The sequence below is a fragment of the Portunus trituberculatus genome, chromosome 6 (assembly GCF_017591435.1).
Source record: "Portunus trituberculatus isolate SZX2019 chromosome 6, ASM1759143v1, whole genome shotgun sequence".
Taxonomy (NCBI): Eukaryota; Metazoa; Arthropoda; class Malacostraca; order Decapoda; family Portunidae; genus Portunus; species Portunus trituberculatus.
The window spans coordinates 3,933,721-3,954,126 of NC_059260.1; the positions used below are offsets into that span (position 1 = coordinate 3,933,721).

Genomic DNA, 20,406 nt, shown 5'->3' on the forward strand with positions numbered 1-20,406 from the left:
CCTCCTCCTCCTCCTCCTCCTCCTCCTCCTCCTCCTCCTCCTCCTCCATTTTTCACCTTATCTCTGTCGTGTTTAGATTTATCACCTGCCACCTTGTCTCTTCTTCTTTGCGTCTTGCACGTTATCATATTTTCTCCTATTTTTCTCTTCTTTCAGTATATATTATTGGAATTTTCTTCTAAGTCCTTCCTTTCTTCCTTCCTTCTTTTCTCCAGTTAATATTCACTTATTTATTACTACATTTGCTCGTATTCTTCCATCAGAGAGAGAGAGAGAGAGAGAGAGAGAGAGAGAGAGACGAATGAAGTGTCACATTAATTTATGATATCCTGACTCTAATAGGAAAGAAGAATAGAGATAAATGGCTAAATGAGAAGAGACGGACAGGTAAAGGTGAGGTAATTGTCTTTGTCACCTTAATGAAGATACGGTGTCCAGGTGTGTGCAGGTGTGTGGTAGGTGTGGGAAGGTAGATAATACAGGTGTTTCAAAATGTGCAGGTGTGTGTAGGTGTGTGGTAGGTGTGGGAAAGTTGATAGGACAGGTGTTTGGAAATGTGCAGGTGTGTGTAGATGTGTGGGAAGTGTGCCAAGGTAGATAGTACAGGTGTGTTTAGACGTGTGTGCAGACAGATAGACAGACAGACAGAGACAGACAGACAGACAGAGAGATGAAAGCTAGAAATCAAACAACAAAAGCAATGATAAAAACTGATAGAAAAACGAATGCAAGAATCAGGATAAGAGAAAAAAGAAAACGAAAGAAATATTAACATCTGGATTAAAAAGAAGCTTTTATCAATGTAAAAAAAAAAAAAAAACGAAATAAAGATTTTGGAATGGAAAGGCTTTAGAAAGATGACATGACAAAGGAAAGTGTCTGAAAAAAAAAAAAGAATAAACCAAACAGGAAAAAAAATACTGAGAAAAAACATGAGGTAAACTTTGAAACGTTAAAAGGAAAGGGAACGAGGAAAAAGAAGGAGATGTAATTTATTTCCATCCCCTAAAAACAACACTAGTGGTAATATTTAACATGAAAAAGGTTTAGAAAGAGAGGGAAATATACACATCCAGAAAGAGAACAAGATAAACACACACATACACACACACACACACACAAACACAAACACACAAACACAAATACACAAACACAAAGATGAAAGTGAGACTGAAAAAAAAGTACGAGGGAAATAGAATACAACAAATAATGAAAAAGAGAGAGAGAGAGAGAGAGAGAGAGAGAGAGAGAGAGAGAGAGAGAGAGAGAGAGAGAGAGAGAGAGAGAGAGAGAGAGAGAAATGAAATACAAAAACAAATATGAAAGAGAAGATTGTATTTAAAGTGGTGAGTGTTACATATAAACAGGGAATGAAAATATAGAAATAACCAAAAATATTATGAGAAAAATCCTAACATGTAAATTTGAAATATGAAAATAGATTAGAAAAATAGAGGAAAACAGAAACGAGAGAATTAGATACTAGACAGAAGAGGAGGAAGAAGAGGAAGAAGAGGAAGAGTTAAGCTGGAATTAATGGTAATGCATATATGAAAAAGAAAATGGGAGAAGAATTTAAACGAATGAAAGAGAGAGAAAAATTTTAATTGGAGAGGAGGGAAAGAAATTAGCGACATGGAATAGAGAAATCAAGATAAGATGTGTAATATAAAAATTAAAAAGAAAAGATGGAACGAAAGAGGAGGAGGAGGAGGAGGAGGAGGAGGAGGAGGAGGAGAAGGAGGAGAAATAAAAGAAAAGTGATGAATGATAAATGGTTAAGAATAGGAGAAAAAGTAGAGAAATTGAAAGAATAAATAAGATGAGAATAGTAAAATGAAAATTGAAGAAAGAAAAGATGGGAGTAAGAAGGGAAGGAAGGGAATAACTAAAAGAAAATTGGCTATGTAAAAATGACAAATGAAAAATGAAAGAAAATTAGAAGAAGGAAGAAAAGTCAAGATAAGATCAGTAATATAAAATTTGAAGAAAGAAAGGATGAAAAGAAGAAAAAATAAGATGGAGCGAAGAATGGAAAGGAAGGAAAAAAACAAAATGAAAAATAAATAGATGAAAAAGGAGAACAAGCTAAGATTATTGAAAGAAAAATTAAAGAAGAAAAGATTTATAAAAGAAGAGGAAAAGAAGACAAGTTTGAAAATATATGAATTATAAAAAAAATGTAAAAATAAACGAAAAACAAACAGATGGAAGTGAACGAGTTAAGAATATTGAAAGAAAAATTAAAGAAGTAAAAATTTATAAAAGAGGAGAAAAACAAGACAAGTTTAAAAGGAAACGTTCACTAGAAATAGAAAAAGGGAAAAATAAACGGAAAAAAAAACAAAGAGATAGAAGAGAACAAGTAAAGATTACCAACAAAAAACTGAGGAAGAAAGGAAATTAAGTGGAATAAGAGAAGAAAAACAAGAGAAAAAAAGAAGAGTGTTTTGACATAAGTAAAAAAGGAAGAGGAAGTGAGGGAGAGTGGAGGAGGAGGCAGGAGGTGGAAGAGGGGAATGGAGGGTAGCAGTGAGAGATTGAGAGAGGTAAGAGGTGAAAAAGGAAAAGGTGCGGAAGTGAAGAGTACTTATACTAAAGTACTCTTAAGTGTTCTGTGTGGTGAAGATGAAATTTTAAAGAGTAATAAGGAAGCAAATGACGTCGTTTAGAAAATACATATAAACTCCACTGAAATTACGAATCCAAGAGACGAAAGGAGAGAAACGAAATTATCACTTTTTTACGAAGACTGCCAGAAGAGAAATGTGATAAATGGAAGATACCAAAGAGATGAGAAATAACGGGAGAGTGAAAGCAGAGGTGTGATAAATGGAAGACGAAGGAAAGACGAGGAACAACAGCCAGGAGAGTGAAAGGAAAGACATGATAAATGAATGAGGAAGGAAACACGAGAAACAACAGGAGAGAAAGAGCGAGAAAGAGAGAGAATAAGGGAGAAATGAAGATGGAAGATGAAGAGATGACGAACATAATAGAAGGAGAAGATAAAAGCTGTGATAAATGGAGAATGACAGAGAGAGAGAGAGAGAGAGAGAGAGAGAGAGAGAGAGAGAGAGAGAGAGAGAGAGAGAGAGAGAGAGAGAGAGAGAGAGAGAGAGAGAGAGAGAGAGAGAGAGAGAGAGAGAGACAGAGACAGAGACAGAGAGACAGAGAAAAAACAAGAAAGTAACAACGAAAACGAAACACCAAAACAAAAACACATCGTAAGCAAAACCAATTACGAAAAGAGAAAGAAAGACAAACAGGAAGAGGGAGAGACAGAGAAAGAGGAAGAGAGAGAGAAAAAAAAAAAGAGAGTAGATGAGGAGGAAGGAAGAAAGGAAGCAATGAGTGAACGCTGAGGAGGAGAGGTGAGTGAGAGCATCAAGGAATGGAGGGAGTAATGAGGAGTGTGTCGAGGCGTTAAATGAAGCTTGGATGAGGGAAGAGGAGACCAGAGCTGGGACTTGAAGGATGAGAAGAGAGGCAAAATGAGACTCGGAAAGGAGAGAAAAGAAGGAGGAAGAGGAGGAGGAGGAGGAGGAGGAGGAAGATCAGACGAAGTAAGAGGAGGGAGGGAGGGAGATGTAAATTAATGTGTGTGAAGAGAGGAAAGGAATTTTGCCACTTAGAAATCTAGGAATGAGGAAGAAGAGGAACAGGAGGAAACGACAGAGAGACAGCCAAACAGACAGACAGAGAGACAGGCAGACAGACAGATAGACAGACAAGCAAACAGATAAGTAAGAAGACAGACCGACAAACAAGTAAACAAATGGACAAACAGACAACCAAACAGACAGATAGACTAACAAATTAGCAAATATCATAAGAGCATGGCGAACCTGGAAAGAGAGAGAGAGAGAGAGAGAGAGAGAGAGAGAGAGAGAGAGAGAGAGAGAGAGAGAGAGAGAGAGAGAGAGAGAGAGAGAGAGAAACCACCCCCCCAACACGCACTCAACAAGTAATAAGAAAACCACACGTTATCCTTACCCTTTGAGTGTGACAGTGTGTTCAGTACATGCGTGTGATCGAGAGAACGCCAGAGGGAGAGAGGGAGAGAGAGGGAAGTAGAGGGAGAGGAGGTGGGACTTTAACGAGGCATAATGAGAGAGAATAGCAAGGTAGAAAGGGACCAACAAACAGGTGAGCGTAGGAACATGAGGCGACACAGGAACGAGGTGCAAAGTGGCAAGTTTTTGTCGCCTCTGTTTGGGGAATATTTGGCGGCGCGTGGAGTTTTGTGTTTGGGTTCAAGAGAGTGAGTAATGCTGATGACGGGTTAGAGAGAGAGAGAGAGAGAGAGAGAGAGAGAGAGAGAGAGAGAGAGAGAGATACATACAGACATACAGACAGACAGACAAAAAACTAAGAAGACAAGCTAGACATCAATCCTCTCCTGTGGTACCGTCGTGGTTGCATAGTGCCTTAATGAACTCTGGCCACCACATTCTGTCTTGACCTATCTCCTCAATGCCTCCCCGACATTCATCACCCACTTCTGGTTTCATTATCCTCAGCCACGTCTCTCTTGGCCTTCCTCTACCTCCTCTTCCAGGTGCCACCCATTCTGGTGTACCACGCACCTGTCCATGTCTTCTATATACATATCCCAGCCACTTCCAGACATATAAAAGAAAAAAAAGAAAAGAAATATAAACACACACACACACAGGTAAACATGGCAGGTATTAATCATTCTCACCTGTGTGTTTTTTAGGCGCCACGGTCCAGCCATGGGATGTGTGGCGGGAAACTGTCGAGTAATGCCAATAAATATTAAAATGAGAAAGGCGTGGGAAAAAAAACAGATTGTGGGAAAACAAGTGGAATTAATTCATGTGGGTGTAATTTGCGTGAGAGAGAGAGAGAGAGAGAGAGAGAGAGAGAGAGAGAGAGAGAGAGAGTTCATATACGCTACTTACGTGTACATTTGAAGGAAAGAAAGATAAACAGAGAGAAACTAGATAAATTGAATGAACGAAAGAATGAAAATAAATGAAAAGAAAAGTCGGAAGTGAAAGCGAGAAAAGAGAAGCAAGAAGTTTAAAGGAATCGAATTAAATGTCCTAAAAGAATATAGTGATTGGAAAAACGAAAAAGGAAAAAGAAAGAATAAACGAGAGAATACACGAAAAATGCGTTGATAGAATAGGTGGATGGAATAAATTTTAAACCCTACTGCAGTAAAAAGGAAAAGGAGGAAAAAGATAGAAAAATGAAGTAAAATGATAAAAAAAAGGGAAAAACATACTTTCAATCTATTTAAAAGCATGATTTGAGCACAACGTCATTAAAAGAAATAGTAAAATATCTATTGTAAGAAAAGATAGTAAAAAAAAGGAAAGAAAGAAAATAATGTAAGAAATAGCCCCCTCAAAAAATACTCCCACTTTGTAATAATCTTTGTAATGTATGAGTTTAGAATATTGTCAAAAAAAAAAAAAAAGGAAAATAGGAACCCCATTATGTTGTCGAAGAAATAAACACCCTCACAAGAAAACAAAGAAACACCCCCTCTATGTATTCTCTGTCACTTTCTTTGTAGTTTATGCATTTAGAATATTGTCAAAAAAAGGAACCCTCAATTTAATCTGAAAGAAATAAAACGCCCCCCAAACAAGACAAAAAAAAAAAACACCCACTTATGTATTTTCTATCATTATCTTTGTAGCATTTCAGTTTAGGACATTGTCAAAAAAAAAAAAACTTAATTTGAATTGTAAGATATAAATCCTCCCTCACCGACACCCCACCCCCGCAAAAAAAAAGTACATCCTATGCATCCTTTATCTTAGTTTTTAATGAATTTAGGACATTGTCAAAAAAAAAGAAAGGAAAAGAAAAAAAAGAAACCCTCAATTTGATATATAAGAAATGAAAACGTTCAAAAAACACACTCTTATGTATTTTCTATCATTATCTTTGTAGTTAATGAATTTAGGACATTGTAAAAAAAAAAAAAAAGAAAAGAAAAGAAAAAAAGAAACCCTCAATTTGATATATAAGAAATGAAAACGTCCAAAAAACACACTCTTATGTATTTATTTTGTAGCATTTCAATTTAGGACATTGTAAAAAAAAAAAAGAGAAAAATAAAAACTTAAATTGTTGTAGAAAAATAAATTCCTTAAAAAAAAAACACCCCTATGCATTCTCTATCAGTCTTTAAAGTTTATGAATTTAGGATTGTCAAAAAGAAAAGAAAAAGAGAAAAAAACTTAATTTGATCCATAAGAAATAAAAACTCTCCAAAAACACACCATATGCATTTCCTATCATTCTCTTTGTGGCATATGAATTGAAGATATTGTCAGAAAAAAAGAAGAAAAAGAAGAAAACCCTTAATTTAATATGTAATAAATAAAACTACCCTAAGAAATAACACACACACACACACACACACACACACACACACACACACACACACACACACACACACACACACACACACACACACACACACAATGCATTCTCTATCATTATTTTTGTAGTTTATGAATTTAGGACTATAAAACCTAACCAAAATTTAATGCATAAGAAATAACACCCTTTCATAAACACACACACCCTATGCATTTCCTATCACTCTCTTTGCAGTATTCCTGAAGGAGACGGTGACGACAAACCACCACCACCACCACCACCACCTCAACCACCTTCACCACCACCACCACCACCACAACACGCAGGCCCCAGTGCTTGGTAGGGATTCTGTGCCTAACATGCTTCTCTGTACGCTTGTCCTCCACTGTAAGATACTGAATAACACAACTAGACCGTAATTGCGCTCTTGCTCTCGCCTCCCCCCCCCACTCTGCTGTAAGATTAACACCCTTATCACATTTTCTTTCTTTTCTTTCGTTTCTTTGTAGTATGAATTGAACTTGGGTTTTCCTTTATTTATTCTTTTTTTTCATCTTTTTTCTACTGGTTTTCTTTATTCGTGTTTTTTTAGTTATTTTTTCTTTTCTTTTTCGATTTTCTTTCTTTCGTTCATCTGAGGTATTTTTCTGTTTTTCCTTGTAGTATGAATTGAACTTGGGTTTTTTTTTTTATTCTTTTCTTTTCTTTTCTATTGTTTTCTTTATTCTTGTTTCTTTGAGTTTTTCTTTTTTTTCGATTTTCTTCCTTTCGTCCTTCTGTACTATTTTTCTTTTCTTTTTTTCTTCTTGGTTATTTTTTTTCAGTCCTTCGATTATAACGAATACAACTTTTCTTTTCTTCTTTGTGTAGTAAAACTTGAACAGACATTTATTTTCTTATTATTTTGCGTACAAATTTGGAATAACACTTTTTTATCGGTTTCCTTATTGTCATTCTTTCTTTCCTTTACTTTCTTTGGCACTCTGAACTTAATTTCTTGACGTAAAAGCTGAACAATTTATTTTTCGGTTCTTCTGCTGACATCACTTTGGGCTAAAACTTAGAATAACTTTTTTTCAACCAATATTTCAATTCGTTCAAAGGAAAATGATCAACTTTTCTTTTGTATGCCTTCCTTGGGACAAAAACATCTCATCAATTATTACATTATCTTATTTTCCTTCTTTCTAATTTCCATCCTTCGTGTAGATTGACCGGTTGAACAGTTGTTGTTGAATTCAATTGTATTATGTATAAATTCTTTCTAGGCACTGAACGTATGGTTTTGACGTATTTCTATTAAGGATTTATGTGTAATTTGTGTATTTTCTCCTCTGTATAACGTGGAAACCCAGAAAATCAGCAGGTGCATCTTAATATAGTGTTTTATTCTTTGTATGAACCGAAAAACTCAAGATTATTTTAAGGTTTTAAGTAATATGTGAAAATTCCTGGATTTCGAGTATTTTCTTGTTTACATAAAGTGAAAAATTGGGCATTATTAGAACCTCCTTCATTTTGTATTATGAAAAATAGGTTTCTAGTTTTCTTCTTTTTGTGTGAAAAGAAGAAAACGGGAAAATTAAGTTCATTTCTTACTGTATTGAAAAAAAAAATGTAAGATTGTTTAGTTCTTTTGGAATATAAGTTAAAAATGACCAAGTTTGATCTATTTTTCAGAAATGGTAAGTACAAGTGAACAATATTCATTTCAGCATACATAGACAAACATATCGCATCTGTAATGTTAAGACCGTACCATAGTTATTGCTTCGTCACGTGTCATTCATTCGATACTTATTGTTCATACCGTCACGTTTTCTTTGATGTCCACTCCGTAGAAAATGGGGAGTCGCCAGTTACGTCTTTGCATCATTATTATTAAGTGGTTTCATAATGTTTGGATCATTTTTTGCAAGTCCAGCATCCCTCCCACTCCACGTATAATTGTTTACACATCGGCTGTAAATAATTGACCGCTGCACAAATGTAAACTGTATAGAAGATAAGATGTTGAATTAAGTCCATGTTCACTTCTTATTTTTACTTTCGTACGTAAAAAGGACGACATTCTGAAACATTTCTGCGCCTCACCACTATCTTCCAAAGGTTCCGTGAGGTTAAAGTCACGCGAGTTTCTAAGAGTGTTTTTGACGTATGAGTGTTTGATTAACCCCTTCTGTACTGGGACGCATTTTTACCTTGAGATTTCGTGTACGATTAGATGATTTTATTGACATATGGGAAGAGTCTATGCAGGTCAGAAGATAAACGGCTACAGTCTTCACCATTTTGATCTCCTTCGTGAGTTTCTGAAGCTGTATGAAATCACCAAAATAGTAAGCAGAATGAATATGGAAACGCGTCATGATACTGAAGGGGTTAACAAGATTTCTACATTATTGACTAAAAAAAAACTATTGAAAACCTAACTAATCATCTCGGTAACCTTTGGAAATAATGATGGTGGGAAAGCAAAGTGTTTCTGAATACGGACCTAAGGTGAATTATTTTTCATTTTCGTATACAGATAAAACAGATTGGATACATGAATGAATAGTATACATGATTATTTGGACTCTTGAATTTTAAGGGTACAGTTCTAAATTCTTTAAACAGTGATATGAGAGTTTGGTATTAGTATTGGTTCTCTTGAGTGTAATGACCAACAAGAGAAGATGCAAGGCAAGACAGGAATAAATAGTTATTTGAGACACAGTATGCTAACAGTATGACGATAATGTGATAATAGAACAAAAACTAAAGTGACAGATTAGATTTCCAACACTACTGTAATAACACCACGAAATACAAACACAATATCTATCATTTCTATATACTTAACTTACATCATATTTTGTGAACTTTTTTTAGGTAAAGGAATCTTGAGTTACCATTACACTAAATCATTAATTAAAGTGTATGTTTGGTCTTTTATATGCTGTACATTTAAGAGCTTACCAGTGCATAACGCCATTACTCCTGCCTACGTATATATTAACCAGTAATGATGTAATTAACTCATTTAGCAACGAGTGTGTGATGCGGGCCAGGGTACTTAAACGCTTCACTATCTCACCTCTAACTCTTAACACGCCCCAGTGGAAGTGACCGAGGTTCTCAAGAGTGTTTTTCATGATTCTACTGATAGGCCGCCGTGGTACAGTGGAACTACGCGCGCTTTTGGGTCCGAAGGGTCTCTAAGCACATGGGTTCAAATCCTGGCCATGGTCCAAGTGTAGGTTGGGCTTCCTTCCTCGGGGTAACGGTTTCCTAGCGGGTGGGCTTTGAGATAGGAGGTATCCCCAAAAAATACCTCCTTTAGCCCATAAACTCCTGTGAAAAGCCCGCATAGTATAAAAAAAAAGATTAACTAAATTTCTACATCACCAATAATGAAAACACCTTGAGAGCCTGATTAATCATCCTGTGGCTCTTGGAAATAGTCCTGGTGGGGGAAAGAAGCGCTTCAGGACACCGGCTTGATGTTGACTTCACATTTATCATTATGGGCGAAAAAAAATTACAAAATGAGTTCTTGATTGAGGCATAACGTGTTTTTGTGATATTTGTATTCATAAGAGTGCGTGTCTGTGTGTCTCTGTGTGTGTGTGTGTGTGTGTGTGTGTGTGTGTGTGTGTGTATGTTCGTAGCTTCTATTTTTCTTCACGGTAGTTCTGGATATTCAAAGAGTGTCGCATTTTAGGTTTTACCAACATGGAAAGGTGAAGTGGGGGTGTGTCTGGCAGCGGGCGAGCTTGTACTAGTAGTAGTGAACGGCAGAGTAGGTTTGGGAAGGTTTGGTATGAGTGATTTTTCTATTAGCTACTACTACTACTACTACTACTACTACTACTACTACTACTACTACTACTACTACTATTCTGCCCAATTCCTAATGCAAGAGTTAACCAGTACTCTCAATCATTCACACCTTTCTCGAGTAAACTCTGGAACTCCCTGCCTGCTTCTATATATCCAAATTCCTCTGAATTGACTTCATTGAAGAGTGAGGTTTCAAGACATTTATCTCTTTCTTTCGGCTAGCTCTTTCGGACCTGCAAGGGGACTGGGAACTAAGTGGGCCTTTTTTTTCTTATCTTTTTGTTACCCTTGTCCAGCTTTCCTCTCTTACGTAAAAAGTACTACTGCTACTACTACCACTACTACTACTACTACTACTACTACTACTACTACTACTACTACTACTACTACTACTACTACTACTGACTCTGTATGTATTCTGAAACTTTTTGGCTTCTTTCTCCGTTACTTTGAAGTGGGTGTAGTGAGACATTAATTTCTAAGGAACCTGTTAAGATTGCAATAATTCAACACTTTTCCTTTTATTAACCACAGTTTTCCCTATTACTAACCTTTCTGGGACATTACTGGCTCCATTTAAGAGAGAGGTGTCGAGTCATTTGTCCCTGAATTTTAACTAACTCCTATGTCTTTTTGGTGAACTGACAACATAGTGTTTTTTTTTTTTTTTATTTTGTTGCTCTTGGCCAGCTGTCCCTCCTGCATAAAAAAAAAAAAAAATCTCTAAGCTTTGTACTTGGTAGAAATTGCTAAATCTATTCTTTTAATTCATTACTTTTCTTCTCGTCAGTGGTTTAAAAAAAGATTACATTGTTTCCAGTGCTGTGAATTTAGTCTCGCAGTGAAACGTTACAAGTATTCTCACAATCAATGCCGGAAAAAAAAAACTTAAGAACACGACTAATTATTACCGTGGCTATTGAAAAATTATACTTTCCAAGACAATTTCAAAATACTAACACAGTGACGAAGAATGGTAAATAAGTAGCCTTTTTTTTTTTTTTACCCTTTCTGTTCCCCTTAGCCAGTTTTGCTCTCTTATATATCCACTTTAAAGAAAACGTAATGCAACTATGACTTTCTAAACAGCCGCTACTTATCACCTTCTATACCCATTTTCTTTCATTATTTAACCTCAAGACTGTCACTTCCCCCTTCCCTGGCCTGTGTAGGTGTGTTCTATATACAAGGACACTGTCTGGCTGCACTCACAGTTAATTTAGTATAGTAACTCTACGCAGGTTCCTTATCAACAGAAAACGAGGTAATTTTCTTAGCTAATTAGGAGTGACTGAAGCATTTTTATCTAATTAGTTCCTTACTCGAGAGATAATGATGAAAAGCAGTCCAATAGAAAACGAGATGTGAGGTACAGATGGAGCCATTTTCTTTGCATGAAGGAATGATTGAAGTGTGTTTTTGTAATACGTTAAGAGTAAGCTAACAGAAAACGGGATGTGAGCGCCAGGTGGAGTCCGTTTTCTCTGTTGCACTGGAGGAGTGACTGAAGTGTTTTTGTACTGTAGTAGTGAGGGTTGGGAATCGCTTCTTTGGTAAATAAGGAATGGCTGTACATACATGAGCTTTGGTGTCTTTGTATTAATTGTACGTGTAAATGGAATACATAACATTATTTTCTTATTTCCAGTGTGTGTGTGTGTGTGTGTGTGTGTGTGTGTGTGTGTGTGTGTGTGTGTGTGTGTGTGTGTGTGTTAGTCAATGTATGATTAACTAGTTCTTTTGTGATATACGTAAAAACAAAACATGCTTGTCTTGTTTTAAGGAATATTTTTATTTTGTAACATTACTACTAACTATCGTGATGTGATGATTGGCTTGTCATGGGCACTACTATTGCGAATATTGGTTTAATAGTACGACTGTGGGAAAATTCAGTAGGAACGTGGGAAAATTAGTAAAGGCGTGTGAAAATTTAGTAACAGTTTAGGAAAAGTTAATAAAAACATGAAAAAAATTGAGAAAGACCATGCATTTTTTTTTTTTTTTAGTAAATGTTAGAAGGATATAAAAAAATTTAGCAAGAGCATGGAAAAATAGTAAGACAGTGAGAAAAATAATAATAATAATAAATGAAAGAGGAATTTTAGTAGAGCTTGGAAAAATATAGTAGAGCGTGGGAAAAAAATTGAGCGTTTGAAAAAATAAGAGTGGGAAAATTATTAAAAGCGTGGGAAAATTATTAAGCGTGTGAAAATTATTAAAAGCGTGGGAAAATTATTAAGCGTGGGAAAATTATTGAAAGCGTGGAAAAATAGCAGTGCCCATGAGTTTCCAGGTGTCTCCAGGTAATCCTCAGGTGGGACAGGTGTGACTGGTAGCGTAGTGTGTCATTGGTGCAATAAATCAACCTGTCTTTACGTACAGTTCATTTATCTCCTCCTTATTTTATCACTTCATATTATTTCATTTTTGTTTCTAACTTATTTCATTCTTTTCTTCTTTTATATTCGTGTTTATTTCTTTGTTAATCATAGCGTTTATTTATTAATTCATTTATTTATTTATTTATTCACATATTTATTTATTTTGTTCATTTCTTCCGTTTCCTTACATAAATAAAATTGTCTCTATTTTTTTTATTTATACAGTTATCATTTTTTATTCATATTATTTTTTTCACTTCTTTATTTCTTCAGAGAGAGAGAGAGAGAGAGAGAGAGAGAGAGAGAGAGAGAGAGAGAGAGAGAGAGAGGAATACCTGGAGAAAACTGCAAGGGAAAAGCACAATTAAGATGATTAGTTTTAAATCAGTAAAAAGATGTGAGAAGAACAAAATCAAGAACAAGATCAAGAACAAGATCACAATAGTTATGTCTGTCTCCAGCCAAATGTTATACCCATGTGTTTGGAAGATTTTGTACCAGATAATGAGATAAATAAAAGTTTCCAGCATCCACACCTGTTGTTATTATCACCACCACCACCACCACCACCACCACCACCACCATCACCACCACGTGTAAAGGAAAAGTTTAAAAAGTAAGAGTAAAAAAGAAATTAATAGAAGAAAAACAGAAGAAACGATGATTAAAAAGAAGAGAGAGAGAGAGAGAGAGAGAGAGAGAGAGAGAGAATGTTATGATTTTTCGTAAATAATAAGGTCATTCTAGACTTTTAAGGGACGAGAGAATGAAGGAAAGAAAAAAAGGAAAATTTTGAAGAAAAAAGAAAATTGAGAGAAGGAAGAATATCTGATTTTTTTTAAGAATAAGAGAAAAAAAGAAAGAAAAGAAAGCTAAGACAATTTAAAAAGAATAAGGAGGAATGACAGAAAAGAGAAATAAAAGAAAAAATATGAAGAAGTAAGTTTATGTGGCTTAGAGAGAGAGAGAGAGAGAGAGAGAGAGAGAGAGAGAAAGAAAGAGACGCAATACACCACGTCATCATCAGGACAATTACATACGCTTCTCTAACCTCTTGTCCTCTTCCTCCTCTCCTCCTCCTCCTCCTCCTCCTCCTCCTCCTCCTCCTCCTCCTCCTCTGGTATCTTTTCCTCTTATTTAATCCTATCTTCCTCCTCCTCCTCCTCTTCCTTCTGTAGCATGTGTTCTTCCAATATAATCCCTTTGTAATCCTCTTCTCCTGGTCCTCTTCTTCCTCCTCCTCCTCCTCCTCTTCTTCTTCTTCCTCCTCCTTCAGTTTGCTTCTCTCCTTCCTATTCCTCTCTTCTCTTTTCTTGGTATTTGTTGTTTGTTGTTGTTTAATCTATGTTATCTTCTTCATTCTTCCTTCTTCTTCTTCTTCTTCTTCTTCTTCTTTTATATTATTGTTATTGTTGTTGTTGTTGTTTTTATTCTTTCTATCTTTAATTTTTTTCATTATTTTTCTTTTTTCTTTATTCTTCATTCCTTCGTTTTTTCTCTTCTTTCGTTGTTGTTTTTTCTTTCGTTCATTTTTTTTATTTATTGTTAGTTCTTTCTTTCTTTCTTTCTTTCTTTCTTTCTTTCTTTCTTCTACGTCTTTCTTCTTCTTCTTCTTCTTCTTCTTCTTCTTCTTCTTCTTCTTCTTCTTCTTCTTCTTCTTCTTCTATGTTGTTGTTATCTTTGCTGCTGTTGTTCTTTTCTCTTTCTTCTTTATCCTTCTTTATTTTATTTTTTCTTTGTTCTTCGTCCCTTCATTTGTTTCCTTCTTTCGCTTCTTTCTTTTTCTTTCATTTTTCTTTCTTTCTTTTTCCTTCTCCTTTTCTTCTTCTTTTTCTTCTTCTTCTTCTCCTTCGTCTATATCCTCCTCCTCCTCCTCCTCCTACTCCTCCTTTGAGTACTAAATATCTCACTCATTCAACTCCGAACTCCAGCAACTTACTTGAAAGAAAAAGATCAAAGTAAATCACTAAACAATAAGAATCGCGTAACTCAAACTCACGACTAAATCACGAAATCACTAACACACACTTATTCTCTCTTACTGCCTGAGTCATCCCTCCCTCGCATTGCCGTTTCTGAATGCTTGTAAACACTTGTAAAGGCGCAAAGTGTAAGCTGAGAGAAAGAGAGAGAGAAAGAGAGAATATAGAAAGAAAAGCTTTTAGATGGAATAGGAAAAAAGAGAAAAGAAAGGAAAAGAACGTTGACTTATTTCATTCGGTATTAAAAGAGAATGAAGGACTGGATTAAGTTGAGGCGCGTGTGAGGTGTCGCGAAGAACGTTTTAGTACAAGCGCACGAGAAGAAATGAAAGCAAAAACATTATAGATGAAAACAAAGTGACGAAATCAGATGAGATACCCGAGAGAGAGACAGAGTAAACGAACAACACACACAAACAGAGATAGAATGTACACGCCAACCAGCAGCCCTACACAATCCCATAGGCCTCCCCTTGTTGCATTAGGCCGTCAGACACACACTCTCCCTCTCTCTCTCCCTCTCCCTCTCTCCCCTTAGGTCGGCCTGCTAATATCTGGTGTGGCCGCCATTACGCCTCTCACTCTCGTAATTAATAACACCAATAATCATAAGTCTTTGGGGGCGATCGAGTGCAGAGAGATGAAATGGACTGAGAGGGAGACACAAGAAGGGAGAGTAGATTGGGGGAGGGAGAGTAGAATGGTGAGGGTAGAGATAGACAGATAAATAGATAGATAGATGGATAGATAGTGGTGAGGATAAAGATAGATAAACAGCTGAATAGATAGATAGATAGGAAGACATTTATTGAACTTATACAATAAAACAAATATGAAAACTAATTAAAAAAATCAAAATACGAATAAAATCAATAAACAGAAAGAAAGAAAAGGAAAAAAATACTTAATCAACTCGGCAGTCTTAAAATTCCTCCGAAACTGGATATGAGATGACTTCCAGAGAGAGAGAGAGAGAGAGAGAGAGAGAGAGAGAAGACAGATCCCTTCGCCTTGTCCTTCACCATCTTAATCTCCATCAATAGGCGGACATAAATCCCTTTCCCCCGATGCCTCGTGACGGCGTGCGTGGGAGGGGGGGAAGGGAGGGGAGGACGTGCAAAGGGGACGTGGGGGCGAGGGGGGGCGGAGTGGGGGGGAGATAACGAGTTTGAGTGAATGAGGATGAATGGCTGACCGTCACTGCCAAATGCTGACGAATGTTGAGTGGCTAAGTGGCTGAAACACATCTTTCCTCCCCTCCTCTTCTCCCCTTCTCCCTTTCCCCTTCTCCCATTTTCTTCAGCTATCCAATGACTCACTCCTGTTGTTCAAGACTAGTGATATCAACATGAGAAATATACTAAAGTTTTAACCCAATTCAGTATAAGGACGCATTTTTCAGTTCGAGTTTTGGTTATAATTGGACTGGTTTATTTACATTAGGAAGGGTCTATGGATGTCAGAAGATTAATGGTAGAAGTCCTCTATATTCTAATCCCAGTATAAGTTTCTGAAGCTGTATAAAATCACAAAATGATAAGGAGAATAAATATGAAAAAGCGTCATGCTACTGAAGAGATTAACCCCTTCAGTACTGGGACACGTTTTTACCTTCAGATCTGTGTACCATTAGACCATTTCATTGACATCAGGAAGGGTCTTTGGAGGTCAGAAGATTAATGGCTAGAGTCTTCACTATTCTAATCCCCACATAAGTATCTGAAACTGTATAAAATCAGTAAATAGTAAGGAGAATAAAATATATAAAAACGCGTCATGGTACTGAAGAGACTAAAGATGTTTTCACGATAGTAGTGATAAATTAACAAGACAACTACATTATCAACATGAGAGACACACTAGAGCTTTAAGTTAAGTTAAGTTCCTGTACTAGTGACAAATTAATATCTACATTATCAACATGAGAAACGCTGTGAGTTTTTAAGGTGTTTTTACGGTTCTGGTGGCAAAATGACAAGAAATCTATATTATTAACATAAACACAGTAGAGTTTTGAGTGTGTTTTTACGGTTTTAGTGACAATTTAACAACACATGAGAAACCGGATAATGATTTCAGTGGCCTTAGAAAATAGTCGCAGCGTGGGAGTGAGTGAAATAAGGCGCTGCAACAAAAGTCAATATGGCGTCGCTACTACACTGAAAGATATTATACAAACTAAAAAAATATGAACTAAAAAGGCTAAAAACATGAGAGAGCAAAGCTAAATATTACCGTGAGAGTCAAGAGGGAGGTGAATATTTACTACCAGGAGTCCCGAGGTGGCCTAGTAGAGTGACAGCAACACGCTAACTCGCACTGTGTTCTATATTCACCCGCTACTCCAGGAAATACAAAGGGAAAGAGAAGAATGTTTTCCTCAGCCAGTTCCTTTCGAGTGACACCGTGGCGGGTTTCTTTTTCAATCCTTCTAGTACTGGGACACATTTTTACCTTGAGATTTGTTTGCAATTAGGCCATTTGATTGACATTAGGAAAGGTCTATGGAGGTCTGAAGGGTAATGGCCACAGTCCTCACTATTCTAATCCCCACATGAGTTTCTGAAGCTGTATAGAATCACCAAATAGTAAGCAGAATGAATATAGAAACGCGTCATGATACTGAAGGGGTTAAACAAAAAAGACAAGATATCCTCTATAATGAAACCAGAATAACACACACACACACACACACACACACACACACACACAAAAGAAGCCCAACGACGTGAAGCAACGAGCCAGTCACCAGTCACAATCTGCTGGACGCTTCTGGCTTAGAGCAAACTCAGGATTTTAATCAGTATGAACGAGAGAGTGCGAGAGGAAACCGAGGCTGTGAAACTGCGGTTGAAGGTAGGAAGGTAAGAAGTGGGAGGTTTGAGAGGGCCAGTGGTGGGTGGGTGGAGCGTGGGAGGGTAAGATGGGTAGTGGGGCATGATGGAGGGGCGGTAGGTGGAGTGAGGTGGAGATGGTGGAGGTGGGAAGGTGGAAGAAGCAGGTGGCGGTGAGCGAGCCTCCACATGACCGGCATCAGAAACACAGCATTACCAGGATCAGGTGTTGGCCGCCACGCGAACCGCCGCAGGAGTTTACTGTGATCGGGGGAGTGAAAAAAAAGTGGAAATAGAAAGAAAGAGTGAGTAAAAGAAGGAAAGAATGACTCACTTCTGACCGGAGCTTTGAGAGAAGTGGATAATTCTCGTTTTTCTTTTCTTTCTCTCTCTTTCTCTCTTTCTTTTTTCCGTCTTCTCGATTTTTTGTTGTGTGGGAGTGCATTACGTTTAAGTGTGTGTGTGTGTGTGTGTGTGTGTGTGTGTGTGTGTGTGTGTGTGTGTGTGTGTGTGTGTGTGTCGGTTAGCAAAGACACGTATGTATGTATGCATGTATACTTGTTTCCCACTCTCCTTTAAAATCAACTGTATCTCTTAATTCTATAATTGCAGATGAAAATTCATGATTCCACGCAATTATACCAAGAAATGAACAAAAAAGTAGAAAAAAGAACAAACACCTACATGACAAACAAGCTACAAGAACAAAAAAAAGCAAATAACAAGCCACAAATAGAAATACATAATTGAATAAACAAATAAAAACAGCAAGGACTTGAAATAATTCTTCACTACCAACACAAACTCTCAAAACACACACAAGAACAAACACACAACAAGCACTCGATAAAACATTTCAGTCAAAAAAAACTTTCAAAACACGCACAAACACACACACAAGAACAACAAGCACTCGATAACACATTTCACAGTCAACACAACCTTTCAAAACACACACAAGCACACACACAACAATAGCAAGCACTGATAACACATTTCACAGCCAACACAACCTTTCAAAATACACACAAGCACTCGATAACACCCTTCGCTAATAACACAAAATTTCAAAACACAAGCACACACAATGAACACTCAATAACACCCTTCATTACCAACACAACCTCTCAAACCACACACACATACACACACACAAGCACACAGACAACAACAAGCACTCGATAACACCTTTCACATTCAACACAGAGAGAGATTAATTGATCACAGCATCTGTTATATACATTTAGAATACAATAATAAACCCAACAGCAATATAAATGATACTTTCAACCATACATTCATTTTTATTCAAGTCCACAATCATAGCCAAAGAACAAACTAAACAATCTTTAAGTGCTGGCATGATGGCATCTAATCTTTATAAATACACAAACAGGATTTCATAAAGCACTCTACACGTCGTCAGAGCCTCTCAAAACACACACAAAACCACACACACAATTATATCAAACTCAACGAAGCCACGCCATTCAAAAGCATCGGGACAGCTTCGAGATAAGGAACCGAACCATCACGCCTCACTGCATCTCGCCATCATTCTCCTCTGCCTCTCCGACTCTGCCAGTGACGCGTGTGTGTGATAATCTGTGCATCTTTTCCCTCTCATCTCCCTGAAGTGAAAGAAAACTGACGAAACTGAACTGGAATCTTGAATGGCGTGTATTAGCAGGTACGTTGAGCTGATAATGAGTGTGTGAGTGTGTATAGATGGTGAGTAATGAGTGAGTGAGTGAGTAGATGCAGAGTGACATGGTAAGTGTGAGTTGCTGGTTCGTCTTATCATTTGTTTTTGTTCCCTTCATTTCATAAGTGTGCGTGATTATTTGGTGTTTTCAGAGTGATTAAGCCTTATGAATAGTGTGGAAAATTAGTGTGAAGGTGTAGGGAAGTGGAAACTAGTGGTGATGGTGGTGGTGGTGGTGGTGGTGGTGGTGGTAAGACTAACGAAAGATCACATACAAACACAGGTACGATAAGTAAATAAACAAACGCATTCAAAACACGCACAGATATAAACAAACACGCGGAAATGTTACTTTGAAGGTATAAAGATGAATATTAGTGGTGGTGGTGGTGGTGGTGGTGGTGGTGGTGGTGGTGGTGGTGGTAAGGCATCAATGGAAGACGAAAACAAAACATATTCGTAAGTAAATAAAGACACTCAAACACACACACACACACACACACACACACACACACACACACACACACACACACACACACACACACACATTCATCCTCGGAAACTAGGTGATGGTGATGGTGGTGGCGGTGGTGGTGGTAGCAGAAGAAAACTACAAACACAAACATTCTTAAACAAACAACATTCAAACACACATAGACACAAACATACACACACACACACACACATTCGAAGACACTAAAAACATTCTTAAGTAAAGCAAACACTCTTAAATAATAAAAAAAACATTCAAACACACACACACACACACACACACACACACACACACACACACACACACACACACACACACACACATTCAAAGACACTACAAAAAACCCATTAATCCCTTCAGTACTGGGACACATTTTTACCTTGAGATTTATGTACCATTAGATCATTTTATTGACATTAGGAAGGGTCTATGGAGGTCAGAAGATAAATGACCGGAGTCTTCACTATTTTAATCCCCACATAAGTATCTGAAGCTGTATAAAATCACCAAATAGCAAGCAGAATGAATATGAAAACGCGTCACGGTACAGAAAGGGTTAAGTAGATAGACAACACATAGAAACACACATACAAACACTCGGACACACGTAGGTTCATCCATCAGCAGGTAAGGAAGTGAGGGGAATGAGAGGAAAGAGGGGGAACGAGGGGAGAAAGGAGGCGCAAGAGTGAGAGGCGCCCCGTTACCGCTTCACTCATTACCGCACCTCGTTTTCTTGTGTCATCATCGCCGCGCACATAAAACAACAAATAGTGCAGGGAAGGAAACCCATTTTTCCTTCCAAAAGAGAAAT

The 20,406-nt window shown here is 37.1% G+C and overlaps 1 protein-coding gene across 2 annotated transcripts in view; it reads left to right on the forward strand.

The window, feature by feature from the left end:
* LOC123518578 (roundabout homolog 3-like) overlaps positions 1–6,830 on the forward strand; it is an 85,556-nt gene extending 78,726 nt beyond the window's left edge. For both annotated transcript variants that reach the window (XM_045279456.1, XM_045279466.1), the window contains one exon: positions 6,604–6,830. The gene's annotated coding sequence lies outside the window, so the exon portion shown is untranslated. The remainder of the gene's footprint in view (positions 1–6,603) is intronic.
* Positions 6,831–20,406: the final 13,576 nt, after the last annotated feature.